General features: G+C 46.6%; 1 protein-coding gene across 3 annotated transcripts in view; it reads left to right on the plus strand.

Moving 5' to 3' along the window:
* Nucleotides 1-15,713, plus strand: part of glra1 (glycine receptor, alpha 1) — a 154,990-nt gene that overhangs the window by 54,589 nt on the left and 84,688 nt on the right. The gene's annotated exons all lie outside the window — the stretch shown is intronic.

Below are 15,713 nucleotides of genomic sequence, written 5' to 3' on the forward strand. Positions count from 1 at the left end.
TAAGCGATTTTCATTTCATTTCAAATGGTCAGAGATTAAGTATATTTGATATGACTTGAACAGTAGAACTGGGAAGAGGGTACTTTCCAATCCTCGGCACTCCTATGCAAATTTACTATGCAAATGAATGCTAATTAAATTGTGAGAACTCACAGCTTTGCAAAATGTGCTTTCTGATGATTTAATTGCATAGCTGCTTTGTTAATTACATTCCCATTCCACCCACCCTCTGCCCCCACTGCACTGCCAAGGGATTATCTGAGGATAGCCCGACACTGCATAAATAGGCCTGCACCTATAGTAGCCAGAAGCTTGTCACAGCAACAATGCAGGGTTGGGGGGTGTTCGCAAGAGCCCAGCTATCGGCCATCCCACTCGTCATTCCTACCCCATCCCCCTGTGGAGAGGAGTCTGAAGGTCGTTGCTGCAAAGGTTCACCTTGTGATCGGTCGCAGTAAGGCAGGAAAATCAATATTTGGGGAAAACGTCTACCAAGAACAATTCAAAGAACACGTTGCTTTCCAGCGGCTGCACTCCGGCAGTGGCCCGAGCTCGGAAGCTCGGAGGACCTGGGGGCCTGTGAGCTGTCAAAGTAGAAAATCCACACTTCATTCAAGTGGAACGTTGAGTGCTGTGAGGAGAAAAAAGAAATTGTTTGGATGTGCCTTGCATTTGAGTGAGTGGCAGCCGTTTCCAGGTCAGCTGGTCCAACAGAGTATTTCTTCCGTTCGTACAATTAATCCTTTCAAGTGATTAGTCTAATGTGCAGAGCTTTTGATCTCCACATGTAAAAGGAAATTGTGGTGTGAGGGTAATTCTAGCAGCTGGATGATGAGCAATGTACTTGCTCGGTGCTCTCGTTCCTAGGCATGCCTAAAGCAGAACGTACGGACAGTGTGTGACGAATCCTCCAAGATTTGTTGTTATTTTCTGACTCAACCACAGGCAGAGAAAAATCTTCAAGGTTTCCTGTCTCATTAGTTATGTTGTCTTTCAATCTTCTGGAAAATGACATCCATCCAGCACATTTTGGATTCAAAGGCAATAACTCTGTGCAGATTGTATTAACAGTTTGCCAACAGATTGTGTGACTAATCCTAAAATGGGCAGGATTCTATAACGTATTCAAAACCCAAAGGTTTAATGAATCTAAGATAGTCCTTTTAAACCTTACAGCTGCTTGAGAATTTGATATCCTGATTTTACCCATATATTGTCTTTGGATTTCAAATGGTCAGTGGTGATCTAACAAGTGTGTTTTCTTTGCACGATTGTATTGCATTCCTTTTACCTCAGAGGCATGGGTCCATGAATTATTTTTTTTCTTACAGCTTTTCAAAAAATGTAAATCTTGATTTTTGTTCTCACCATCTTTAATTTTATTTCTGGGCACAATTTATTGGAAAAATTTAATTTTGGGCACGATTGGCGGGGCAGTTTCTCAACGGTCAAGTTGACGAGATCACGGCCCGCACTTAACGACACTTAATGCCGGAAATGAGCCTCACGAGCTCCTCGCCATCACTGGCTATTAACGAACATAGCCGTAACATTCAGGAGGGAACGTTGTCAACATTCCCGTGAATGAAATATCCAACAGGAGGAGTTCCAAAGGCTACGGGTGCTAGAGGTGATGCCGACAGTGTGTGGTGCAGAGGCCAACACTGCAAGGGTGGCGACCACAGTGCAAAACCTGGAGCACGAGAACAGTGATTTGAGTGGTTGTGCCCAAGGCGTGGCTCAGTCTATGACGGCCATGACTGAGGGCCGCTACATCATGTCCCTATCGATGAAGGACATATCCCAGATGCTGCTAGACATTGCCAAGGCACCGAAGAGCATGGCCCAGTAAGTGAGGGCCCTTGTTGAGGGCATCAATACCATGGTGCAAACAATGGAGAGCCGCCAGGACTGGCAGAACCAGATAACTCAGAGACCTCTAGAGCTCACTCCAGCTACACTTCCATCCCATGGAGACCCCCAGAATCCTATGGGCGTCTTCAGGGAGCATGAAGCACTGGAGGCCAACCCTGGGCCTGCCACCAAGGAGCCGTTGATGGCCTCCTGCTCTTCTGAATCCTCCCCTCCTGACATTGGTGCGTTTCAAGGCAGTGGGCAGATCAGGGTGGCATGGCAACACCTGTGACACCAGTAAGTTGGCCAGGGCCCATCGGCTCCAGGACCTCTAGGGGACGACCACCGAGGGCATCAAAGGCCACAGGGCGTGGAAAGCAGCAGGCTGCCACCACCTCTGATGTGCATCCTGAAGACACACCTCGATGTAACAGTAGACCATGTAAGATCAAGAAGAGAGAGAGAGAGGAACACTGAGTGGGCATGGGGTGGGGGGACGGGGACACTATCTGTGTATTTAGGGGGGATGGAAAATGGAAATGTCAAATGTTCACAATTAAAACATGTAACGCCTGATACAAGTAAAGCCTCTATCATATTAATCTTCACAATGGGTCCGCCTCCTTTTTCCCTCAGCTCACCTCAACCCCCACAGGCACAGTGGTGCAAGGCCAAAGACCCCCGATGCAGACCCCATTCAGAAGATGGGTGTGAGCGCACTTTCAGCAGAAAAACAGACTTTGGCATAAACCAAAGCTTACCTCACAGGGAGTTATCATCACTCCCGTGCCTTGCATATTGAACCACTGAGTATGCTGACACAGGCCCATCACTCTGGGGTGACATTACATAGACCCTTGGAGGGTGGAACAGGGTCTTCAGGGACGGGGACGGGGGGGGGGGGGGGGGGGGAGGGGGGTGGGGGGGGGAATGGGGCAAAGGGGGACTGGGGGTAGTCGAGGGAATGAGGGAAGGAGGGATTGGGAGGGAGTGGAGGATTTGGAGGAGAGGGGTGGGAGGAGAGGAGGAAGAATTGGGGAGGGGAATGGGCAACTTGATCCGCCCATCCTCAGACAAGGCCGCATTTCCTCCTACTGGTGCATGTCGCCCGATACTGAGATTGTGGAGGGCACAGCAGACCACCACAACGTGGGAGACCCACTGTGGGGGTGTCCTGCAGTGCACCACCAGCACGATGCAGGCACCAGAATTACATTTTGAGCAGTCCGATGCACTACTCAATCACAACAAGAGTGGCAAAATGGACCATGTTATGTCGAGTCTCCAGCCTCCACACTGGTGTTCTCAGCCAGGACCTCAACGGGTACTCCTTATCCCCCAAGAGCCTACCCATAACCCTGGGTAGATCCTCGAAGATGCCAGGGATCTCCAAGTGTCACAGGATGTAGCTGTCATGCACACCCGCAGGAAAGTGTGCACATACATTCATGAACCAGAGGTGGTAGCTGTACATGAGCTGAACATTCAGAGAGTGAAACCCCTTCCTGTTAAAGAAGGGGACTCTCAGCATGCCATCAATTACCCCCTGGACCTGGGGCATCCCAGTGATGGCAGAGAACCCTGCAGCCCGGGCATCTTGGTGGGCCTAGTCCAGCCCAAAGTTGATAAAGTTTGATGCCCAGGCACAAAGGGCATCTGTGACCTCACGGATGTATTTATGGGCTGCAACTTGAGAAGCTGCACAAATCCCAGCTCGAGCCTTAGAATGAACTGGTGGCATAGAAGTCCAGGGCTATGGTGACCTTCACGCCCATGGGGAGTGGGTGTCATCCTCCTCCACGGAGTGCCAGGTCTACGAGGATGAAGTTGACAGAGAGTCTCCTGCAGCACATACAGTCTGTCATCTCCTTGAAAGACCAACAACGCCTGTACGCCTTGGACCAACACTGGCATCTCTACTGGGTTTCTCCTCGGCCTGATGGGCGACCGGGTCTGAAGGGTGTGGGGCGGCACCCTGCAGATGGGATATCACCTCCAGCCTGCATCAACACTGCTACCTTCTCTGGTGTCTGGCTGCCTTGGAGCTGCCAGCACCGTGAGGGCAGCCTCCGCGGGACCGACATTACCAGCTATATGGTTATATCTGTAAGGCATTGGAGAAGGAGAGAGACTAACAGTCAGTTAGGATTTCCACCCTGGGACCCTTAAATCCTCCAAGTCTCCCCCCTCGTTCTCTCAGAGAGACATCCACCATCCACTGGGAAACCTCGCTCTGCACACTCACCCCGGCCACAACAGGAGCCCCGAGACCCCAGACCCCTGCCGAGCACTTTAGGGAGACCGTGTTCAGGTGCCTTCCCCTGATCCATACATTTACCCTACCATCACAAGGATATCCCCAGTGCTGAAGCCCGCTCTTGACTGTTTGATTGTTGATGGCTGCCTCTACGGGGCTGACACTTCTAAAATTCAGGCAAACGGTTCAGGCTTCAAAGTTTGATTGAAAGGCCCTGTCTGAGATATGGCACATGTACCTAAAGGAGAGCACTTGAGAATATTTTGTTTATTAAACTGTCAACAGTACCAGGATATAAAAAGATGAAAACCAGTTACTTAACAGTGCACATATCACACCAACTATTAATCAATAAGGAAAAGGCACCAGACCAAACAGGCACAAGAACCTTTCACACCAAAATATCGGTACAAACAGAAAACTACAACAGTTCATTTGTACAATGAAAAACTAACCACACTATCAGGTCCTCAACATAATGAAGGACCCTTACCATTCACCCGTGCTACCTATCAGACTCTGTCCATGAGCCTCCGTTGTACAGGCCTTCTTACACAGACTAATTAAATTGGAACCAAAGCTCTGTATCCATATGTTCCACTGGTGTTCAAGATGCAATAAAACAGCCTCGAAGTCCAGCTTGGTGCTGCAGGAGGGAGGGTGGGAGGCAAAATGATCCGAATATGTAACATTCAGCATAGAACCAAGAGTAGGTCTCTGGCCTGGAAGTGATTGGCAGGACAGACAGGCAACATCTGTAGTTGCCCCTGTTATGGGTATTACAATATTTAAAGCTGGCTTGAAGGACGTACAAACAAAAAGCCCCTCAATCGCGTCTGACTCCCGGTCCAGGACGACCGCCAACCTGGAACGCTTCTCCTTTTCCAGCACTGGCAGCAGGCCATTCAGATCAATCTGCTTCACTCTCGCCCTCCTGCAGCTCCCAGCAGTAGACTCCTCAGGGGAAAATCACACGAACACAGTGCACAGCAGAAGAGAGAAAGAGCTGCCCTTCCAGCACTCTCCAGCACTGACAACAGGTCATCTTACATCCTCTCTTTCCTTACTCCAGGCCACAAAAGCAAAAGGGGTGGCCGAAAACAAGCACACATCCTTCAGGCATTAAACCTTAAACAGTCAACAGTACGATAAAGTCACCAGAAATCTGCAAAAACATTTCTTCAGCCCCTTCATCGTTGTTGCTCATTCGGCTCCCAGCAGTATACTCCACAACAGTGGAAAATCCCAATGACGGAGAGCATGCCAGAAGAGAGAAAGAGTACCCCTTCCCCTTCTCAAGCACCAGCAGCAGGTCATCTTACATCCTCCCTTTCCTTACTTCAGGCCACAGAAGCAAAAGAGTTAGCAGCAAACAAACCTATGGCCATCAGGCATTGAAGCTACCAGCAGGAGCAAACATCAAACACAACCTGCAGCACCACTCGGGAGCTGTGAAGTGCTCTCATAACTAATAAGGAAAATTCCTCATTGGATTGGATTGGATTGGATTTGTTTATTGTCACGTGTACCGAGGTACAGTGAAAAGTATTTTTCTGCAAGCAACTCAACAAATCATTCAGTACATGGAAGAAAAGGGAATTAAACAAAATTCAAGAAAATACAAGAGAATACATAATAGGGCTGATGTACCATCAATTGGACGGGAGACACGATGAAGATCCAAACTGTGGCTTTAATCAGCTAGTTGTTAGCCTGGTGGTCGACTACAGAGAAAGGCCGACCGCCGGGAAACCTGTGTACTTATACCCCGCCTCAGAGGCGGGGTCTACTTGCCTCTCGATCAATTGGTGAGCAGTCACATGACTAGTCCCAGCCAATCAGAGAGGCACATGACCAGCCAGAGCCAATGGGAAACCAATGCAATTAGCAATAGCCTTCTGCTGTGATGCTAAAGGCTGCTCACAGTCAAAGGGAGTTAAGATCAAGCGTCAGATCCAGCCCAAGATGGTGCAATGCCTTGTCTTGTCAGCTTGGATTTTGTATGTCTCTCTTGTGGGGACTGTGAATTGGCTTCAGTTTGAATTTGAATTGTTTATGGAGCAAGCAATGAGATGGATTAAGGGTTTGCTCTGTCCACTCTGCACCTTGGCATTGTGACTTTAAAAAATCTAAACAAAAATAATATGAACTTCAGCATAGAACCGAGAGTAGGTCTCTGTCCTGGAAGTGTTTGGTAGGACAGACAGGCAGAAGCTGTAGTTGCCCCTGTTATGGGTATCCACAATATTTAAAGATGGCTTGAAGGCCTCACAGATGAAAAGCCCCCACCCCCCTCACCCCCGGTACAGGAGTAACCCCCAACCTAGAAAGCTTCAGTTGCCGACCAAGCAAAAACCCCCTGAGGGAAACCCCCCCCCACCCCCCCCCACCCCAAACCCAAACTCCCTGGGGCAGCTTGCTGGAAAATGGAAATGGCTACTCATCATCTCAGTTCCCCTCAGCAGCCATTGTGCCAGCTTCACGATTTTTTATAACAAGTATTATTCAACGGCCACGTGATTTCCCGGAGGCCGTTGCATTTGACTTGCATCTCACTAATAAGGTGGAAATGAATGCAAAGGAGGGTTAATGACATTCTCAGTCCAAAACCGTCATTGAGAGTGGGCTGTTAGATAGCAAACCGATTTTTGGCCAACACGAATCTCGATTTTGGTCTTTCCCGCTATTTAACTGAATCACCCAGATCCGCGTTGGATGCAATCTGTGGTTAAATCGCACCCTACATTTCCTTTGTCACACCACTTACTACCCAATGCCACAAAATTACATACATTAGCCTGTGAGTTTCAGTCCTCCCTCATGGGACATTGCTTCAAGTTTAATGAGACTTCTGTCTCAATCAGCTTGGCTCCAATAGTGCAAATGCAAGAAAACCTCAGCACTGGTTTTATCAAGTATAAAGGAAAATCTATCAGAACTAGAGAATAAACTGAATATTTGAATAAGTCCCAGAGGATTTGAAAACTGCCAATGTTACACATTTATTCAAAAAGGGACAGAAACTAAAAACAAGTAACTGTCGGCCAGTTAGCTTAACTTCTGTCATTCGGAAAATTCAGGGTCCATTATAAAGGATGTAATAGGGGCTGTACGGTGGCACAGTGGTTAGCTCTGCTGCCTCATGGCACTGAGGACTCGGGTTCAATCCCAGCCCCGGGTCACTGTCCCTATGGAGTTTGCACATTCTCCCTGCGTCTGCGTGGGTCTCACCCTCACAACCCAAAGATGGGCAGGGTCGGTAAATTGGCCGGACTAAATTGCCTCTTAATTGGAAAAAAAGAATTGGGTACTCAAAATTTATTTTTTTAAAAAGGATGCAATAGCAGTGCATTTAGAAATGCATGATATAATTAAGCATAGTCAGCATGGCTTCATGAAGGAGAAATCACACCTGACAAATTTATTCGAATTCTTTGAGGTGGTAACAAGCAGGAGAGATGTGTTCCTTGCTGATTAACACTCTGCTCAGTCCAAAAAAAGATTCTGAGAGAGGTTCTAATGAAGCATTGGAACCCCCCCCCCGGTCCATTGTGAAGCTTGATAGAACTAGACAGTGGTAAGGCCCCACGTTTAGATAAACATAGCAGCGGTCCATGCCAGCAGCAGGTCTCTGTGTGCAGAAATCTAGTATGATCCAAGTGACATCAATTGGCATGATAAACGTGACTAAAGTAGCGCACACCTTGAATATTGGAAGACTCATACCTCAACTTGGTCAAGTACATCCAATCTGACGACCTTCATCGTGTTGCTTCTTGGTGTTTCGTAACCAACCCTCTACTAGTTGAAACATTATGCAACAGATCTAACTGCTGTTTTAGGCAGCTACCAGGAAGTTCTGAAAGTTGTCTAACCCAGTCGGACCTGGGATAGAAACATCGAAAATAGGAGTCGGTCATTTGGCCCATCGAGTCTGCTTCACCTTCAAGGTGATCATGGCTGACCCTCAGTCTCAACACGATACTCCTGCATACTCCTTGAACCCTGTAAGGTGGGATTCTCTGTTCATTTACACCGACAGAGTCCTCTGTCCCTGCTGCAGTGAATGGCGTTTAGCTGAGCGCCAAATTCTCCATCCTCGCAGGCATCAGTAGCGGAGCAAATTCGTACCGAAGATACCCGGCCTTAGTGTCTAGAAATCTATCTATTTCTTCCCTCCATATATTTAGTGACTTGGCCTCCAATGTGGTAGAGAATTTCACAAGCTCACCACGTTCTGAGTGAAGAAATGTCTCCTCATCTCAGTCCTAACTGGCCTACCCTGTATCCTCAGACCGCGACCCTTTATTTCAGACACCCCAGCCGGGGATGTATTCCATGCATCCTTGAGATGCACGGGATAACACCGAGGAACTGGCTGCTTGCTGTGTTCAGAACACAGTCGATGGTAAATGCTGGGTTATTGGGAATCCCAGAAGAGAAACTTCAAACAACTACCATCAAATATATGACGTGAGAAAAGGTTTAAAGTCTTGAGAATAATGTCCCAGATGTTTTGTGACCATTTTAAACAAAATAAATGTTTAAACAATGGGCTGGATTTTCTGATTACCCAGCCTCGTGTTCCATGGCAGCATGCCGATTGCTAGCAGTGGGATTCAGCCTTCCCGCCGCTGGCAATGGGATTACCACTCAAAGCCACCCCTCGCCGCCGGGAATTTCATGGGTGGGAGTGCGCTGCCAGCGGGAAAAGTGAATCGCAACGGCTGGAGAATTCCGGCCAACAACAAAAAAAAGTGGAACACGTAGCTAAAGCAATGGCTATACATACTTTCCTAGATAATTCTCCCCAAACATTCCACCGTATAAATTTTGACAGCTATACAAATGCAGTAATAGTTACCACACTAGGCAGCAATAGCTCTTGGGGTTTGCTTTTGACATAAATCAAACATTTGGCTTTTCAATACAGGCTTTACTCACAGACACTGCTCGCTGGGGGTTAAACAGCTATTCCTGCTGCGGCTGAGGTCTAAATAACAGCTGGTTTAATCATCTACTGATATACAGTTTTTTCTGTTTTGAGCTCCCTTATCTATCTGAGCTAACCTCTTCAGAAGTCAAAACTTAATTACCTTCATTTCATGAGTCTAGCTTTTAGAGTGTAACTGCAAAGTTCACACCATGGGCTGGATTCTCTGCCTCTTGCCGCAGCTAGTGGAGTTCCTAACTTGGCGGAGAATCTAACATCGGGGAGAAAACAGGATCTGCGCTGGGCCCTGATCAGTTTCCAAGCTCCGGTCCCATGCCAGCGTCGGGATCAAGGTTCGCGCCCCGCATCAGCAGGAGGATGCAAGTGGGTCATTAAGAGCCATTTGCATTCTATAAATGGGCCGAGCACCATGTTCTCTGGGCCCTCGTGAGAATTGGTGCAGGTCCTGGTCCTGACAAGTGTGTATTAGATGTGGTGGACCTCACAGTGGGTCAAGGAGGTAACTCTTTAAGGGAGCTGCCATCAATGTCCATCAGAGGGCCACCCACCCCTCAAAATGCATGACCTTCCCATCCCACCCCCACCAGACCCCCCGTCCACCATTCCTCCCACCACAGACCCCCTAATTAAAGAGACCCCCACAGACCCCTTAAATAAGGAGACCCCCAAGTCCCCCAAAATAATGTGATGCCCCTGCAAACCTGCCAGATGTGAGATCCCTGTCAGGAAGCCCCCAGAACAGAAACGCCTATCTGGAAGCTAGAGAGAAGCCCAGATGATGCAGTGGAAAAAAATCATTGGTTTAACACTTAACTAGGCAATATTTCTGTTGGGTCAGGCAGAGGAAGCAACACCTTTCAATTTCTGGGAAGGGAAAACCAGTCAGCTGTGTTTAAACCCTCTTAGATCTTTGATCAGCTAGCCTTTCATTAATTTCTCTTTGATATTGATTTTACTAGGCTGTAATTGACAGCTTCCATTAAATTGTTCCACACAACTTGCTTCATTGTTGAATAACTTTGAGGTGGTCAGCTGTGAAACGAATCGCAATGATTTTAAACATCAAGCTTTAACTGACAGCTCCTGGACCACTTCAAATAGAGTTAAGTGCTATTAGTTTCACAGCTGACCACTTCAAAGTCACTTAACCATGAAGAGGGTTGACTGGAAAGCACTTAACTCTTTTTGAAGTGGTATTTAATGCCTGGGAGAGGGGGAAAGGACACCACTGCCTGGGGGAGGGGGGGGGGGCACCCCGATGCTTGTGCCCTTTAAAGATAGATGGCGCTGTGATCCCTATAGAGCTGGCCTTGCCAGTTCTCTCAGGCCTCGCCGAACGATGTCACACACCATGCCCCCGGATTCTCTGAGCGCTGAATGCCAGAGAATCTGGATTGAAAATACAGCTGTGCAGCTGGAGAGGTGCACACTAGTTTTCAGTCTGAACTTGGCACTCTGACAAATTTTAGGAAAATTCCGCCCTTAGTGTCCTGTCCTCCAGTGTTACCAGCTTGCTTTAGGTTTGCATCTGTTTGCAGTGTTGCTAGACTCAGCAACATATCAAAAGCATTAATTTCATTCGCCGAACCACACGGTCCCTGCTTTCAGCAGTTTACATTTTCCCATAGTTTATAAAGTATATAACCAGCCAAAAATATTCCAACTCAGTGGTTTTCCCTGATATTTTCATGTCTTTGCTATTTTCCCTCTCAGCTGTCCCCATCCTGCATCAAAGATCACGTGGCAGCATCCAATTACTCCACAGTCAGATTGTGGGTTGCACAGCCAACTAATGCAAAATGTGTTAATTTGATTCAAGTGTTAAAAAGTAAATGGATAAATTCCCACTTCAGCGAGATGTAGAATGATGCTGGACAAAATATTTGGGTTTTTGTTAGAAATCATTTAAACATAAGTACGCAAGCAAACAAACATAAATGATTTAGGCAATCAACTGACATTCATAACTATGCTGTTTTAATAACATTCTCTGTTCGTATTCAGACAGTGTGACTGTCATTGAACTGTTAAATTATATTTGCTGAATACCTATGCCCCAGCAGAAAAAATTCTTAACCAAAAACAAGAGTGAAGGGCTTAGATGAACCATAAGAATTCTGCCAAGACTGTAGCCTAAGCTCAATAATGAGTTATGTTCATAGCTATCTACTGTTTTTAGTATTATCTAAGCCCGTCCATTGTATTTACTACCTTTTAAAGTGAATGGGATAATCTGAGTGAATTTAAAATTTGCTTTTGTGAAAAACGCAACGGAATTTAATGGTGGTCTCAGTAAAATCTCACTAGACGTTGACACTACGGGTGAAATCTTCCATTCTGAAGTCGAAGTCGTCGGAGTGATTCCCACTGATGGCCTGTGAACATGTACAATCTTCCACTTTGCAGCTCATTAACTATGTAACCAGAAGGAGCTCAGTGCATTTTGTGACGGAGCAAACAGGAGGTCGCCCAACCCCGCCATTACCTCTTGGGGTCGAAGCCATATAGAAAGGGCACCAGGACAACCATTGACTGACCGCAGGCCAGGAGCTCCGCACTACTCCTTCAGAGTCCTTGCAGCCGCAACTCGTCTTCAAAAGCTGGCAGACAGATGCAACTAAATATTTGGACACACCTTAACCCTAACCCGCCAGCATTGCCTTCCACTCAATTCTAGATACACCCGAGGTTGGGCCAGTGCTCGCCACGGCAGTGGACGTTGTTTACCAGCATCTTGATCTTCTTTAGGCACCACTGCTTCTTGCCGCTCAGGCCCTTGCTCCTTCTGACCTTGTGCTAACCTACAATGGGCCCTCCTTTTCCTCATCTGGATTAGAGCCAGTACCAAGGCAGCAATCTGCAACCTGCATCATTGATGCATCAATGGATCTTTAAAAAGGTTGAAGTGATAAATATAGGCAGCATCTCCTTCACAGGTTTACTCCATCTCAAAGCTAGCAGGTCTGTTTGTAAAAATGATGGGTGGCACATTCCAAAATCAGTCCATTACATTCTAGTCCCCCCCACCATATTGCCATTCCTGCCATCCTTGAACCTCCCCCGGTTACCCTGGTCTCTTTAACATTCCACCTCCATGCGCCTTCCCTCCCTTAGAGCTGACACCCGCTGCCATCCACATGCTCACCCAGAACCTGCCCACTCCCACTATCTGTGCCACCTGTCCAATCTGCCTCTGTGACATCAGCCCCCACTCCCCACTCCTTCACCTACCAAACCCTTACCCTGGGACAGACACACTACTGCATCTCACTCCAGCTCTGGCTGTGACTGTTCCCTCTTGTTACTAGTGCACTAAGTTCAACCCCAGGACCCGACCATCGACACCATTGTCCCTGCCCTCTCTCTGCCCTCAGCACCTGATATTATCTGCGACAGTATTCCTGAAGAGAATTACCAGCATAACACTCTTACCCTGTGTGTCTGAGGTCTCCGTTGCAGGAGCCACTGATACATGTATTGCTCCCTGTTAGTCATAGAGGTGAACAGCACAGGAAAGGCCCTTTGGGCCATTGCGTCTGCGCTGGTCAATAAACAACGACCTAACTATTCTAATCCCATTTTCCAGCACTTGGTCCATAGCCTTGTATGCCTTCGCATTAACATCTCAATACTTCTTCAATGTTATGAGGGTCTTTGCCTCCACCACCCTTTCAGGCAGTGAGTTCCAGACTCCAATCACCCTCTGGGTGAAAAGCTTGCTTCCTCACATCCCCTCTAAACCTCCTGCTGCTTCCCTTAAATCTGTGCCCCCTGGTCACCACCCCTGCTATTTCCTCCCTTGCCTCACTCAATGGCCTGGATTACATTTCATCTGGTCCTGGAGACTTGTCTACTTTAAACATGCTAGACCACTCAGAACCTCCTCCCTGCCTATGTTAGTTTTTTTACTTTTATCGCAGTTCTTCTGCCTGATTTCTACACCCACACCGGCCCTTTCACTAGTGATCACCAACACAAAGTATTCATTTGGAATCCTACCTGCATCCTCCGGCAGAATTTTTCATGATCCAAGTGACATTGATTGAAGTAATACATGACTAACGTAACATAAGCCTTGACTATTGGAGAGCATACTAATTTCTGCAAGTCCTCCATTCCATTGACCTCCATTGTGCTGTTGCTTTGATGTTTCACAATCAGCTCTCCACTTATGTAGCATGTTGAAACATGTCTTTCAAATGCTACCTTTGTCTGAGAAGAAAGTAAGTATGCATTCCAGGAGATAAATATTAAAGAAGTGAAGGCTACACCCCAGAATGTGGATTGTTAGGCAAAGTGAATCACAAAATGAAATAGCTTGTTAGCTGCAGACACTGAATTAATGAGATTCCTTTGAGATGTAGCAAATGAGCTGCCTCAGCTGCAACTCACCATGCATCTTTTATAGCCTGGAGTTCTCCTTATGCAATATCCTCATTATTTATCCTTTGTACATTTGTATCATGTTAGTGAATAAACAATAGTTTCCAGAAATAATTCATCAATTTATGTCTGACAGTTACCATCTCCTTGGATTGGCATTGATGTGACTGCGATAAATATCTTGTAACCCATATCACATTAGTGTAAATCAGCAGTCTGCATATTGCAAAGTAATTATCCTTCAGACCCATAGAATTATTGAGTAGGGAAGTTGTGACTCAAACTAATAAAAGTAACAGTACCTTCCTACTGTTAAACTTTTCTTTAACTTGGACACTTTCCCCCTGACAAGCTTCTATGCACTTAAGATGTGACATATTGCATAAACACTGCCAGGATTATCCCCTATATCTGACACTGAACTTATCTACTAGATATCCTTAAAACCTGTAAACGTTCCTCCTGTGCTTCCTCCTATGCCAATTATGATCTGCAGAACGTCGTTAACATAGAACATTACAGCGCACTAAAGGCCCTTCGGCCCTCGATGTTGCGCCGTCCTGTGAAACCCCTCTAAAGTCCCTCTACACTATTCCCTTGTCGTCCATATGCCTATCCAATGACCATTTGAATGCGTTTAGTGTTGGCGAGTCCACTACAGTTGCAGGTAGGGTATTCCACGCCCTTACTACTCTCTGAGTAAAGAACCTACCTCTGGCATCTGTCCTATATCTATCTGCCCTCAATTTAAAGCTATGTCCCCTCATGCTGGACATCACCATCCGAGGAAAAAGGCTCTCAATGTCCAGCCTATCTAATCCTCTGATCATCTTGTATGCCTCAATTAAGTCACCTCTTAATCTTCTTCTCTCTAACGAAAACAGCCTCAAGTCCTTCAGCCTTTCCTCATATGATCTTCCCTCCATACCAGGCAACATTCTTGTAAATCTCCTCTGTACCCTTTCCAATGCTTCCACATCCTTCCTATAATGTGGCGACCAGAACTGCACACAATACTCCAAATGCGGCCGCACCAGTGTTTTGTACAACTGCAACATGACCTCATGGCTCTGAAACTCAGTTCCTCTACCAATAAAAGCTAACACACCATACGCCGCCTTAACAACCCTCTCAACCTGGGTGGCAACTTTCAGGGATCTATGGACATGGACACTGAGATCTTTCAGCTCGTCTACACTACCAAGAATCTTACCATTAGCCCAGTACTCTGTCTTCCTGTTATTCCTTTCAAAATGAATCACCTCACACTTTTCTGCATTAAACTCCATTTGCCACCTGTCAGCCCAGCTCTGCAGCTTATCTATGTCCCTCTGTAACTTGTAACATCCTTCTGCACTGTCCACAACTCCACCAACTTTAGTGTCATCTGCAAATTTACTCACCCATCCTTCTACGCCCTCCTCCAGGTCAATTATAAAAATGACAAACAGCAGCGGCACCAAAACAGATCCTTGTGGCACACCACTAGTAACTGGACACCAGCCAGAGCATTTCCCATCAACCACCACTCTTTGCCTTCTATCAGCTAGCCAATTTCTGATCCAAACTGCTAAATCACCCTGAATCCCATGCCTCTGTATTTTCTGCAATAGCCTACCGTGGGGAACCTTATCAAATGCTTTACTGAAATCCATATACACCACATCAACTGCTTTACCCTCATCCACCTGTTTGGTCACCTCCTAGAATAACTCAATGAGGTTTGTGAGGCACGACCTACCCTTCACAAAACCATGTTGACTATCTCTAATCAAATTATTCCTTTCCAGATGATTATACATCCAATCTCTTATAAACCTTTCCAAGACGTTTCCCACAACAGAAGTAAGGCTCACTGGTCTATAGTTACCGGGGTTATCTCTACTCCCCTTCTTGTACAAGGGGACGACATTTGCTATCCTCCAGTCCTCTGGCACTATTCCTGTAGACATAGATGACTTAAAGATCAAAACCAAAGGCTCAGCAATCTCCTCCCTAGCTTCCCAGAGAATCCTAGGATAAATCCCATCCGGCCCAGGGTACTTATCTATTTTCACACTTTCCAGAATTGCTAACACCACCTCCTTATGAACCTCAAGCCCTTCTTGTCTAGTAGCCTGTATCTCAGTATTCTCCTCGACAGCTTTGTCTTTTTCCTGTGTGAATACAGACGAAAAATACTCATTTAGCACCTCTCCAATCTCCTCGGACTCCAAGCACAACTTCCCACTACTGTCCTTGACTGGCCCTACTCTTACCTTAGTC

Source organism: Scyliorhinus canicula, chromosome 4 (genome assembly GCF_902713615.1).
Source record: "Scyliorhinus canicula chromosome 4, sScyCan1.1, whole genome shotgun sequence".
In the NCBI taxonomy this organism is placed as follows: domain Eukaryota; kingdom Metazoa; phylum Chordata; class Chondrichthyes; order Carcharhiniformes; family Scyliorhinidae; genus Scyliorhinus; species Scyliorhinus canicula.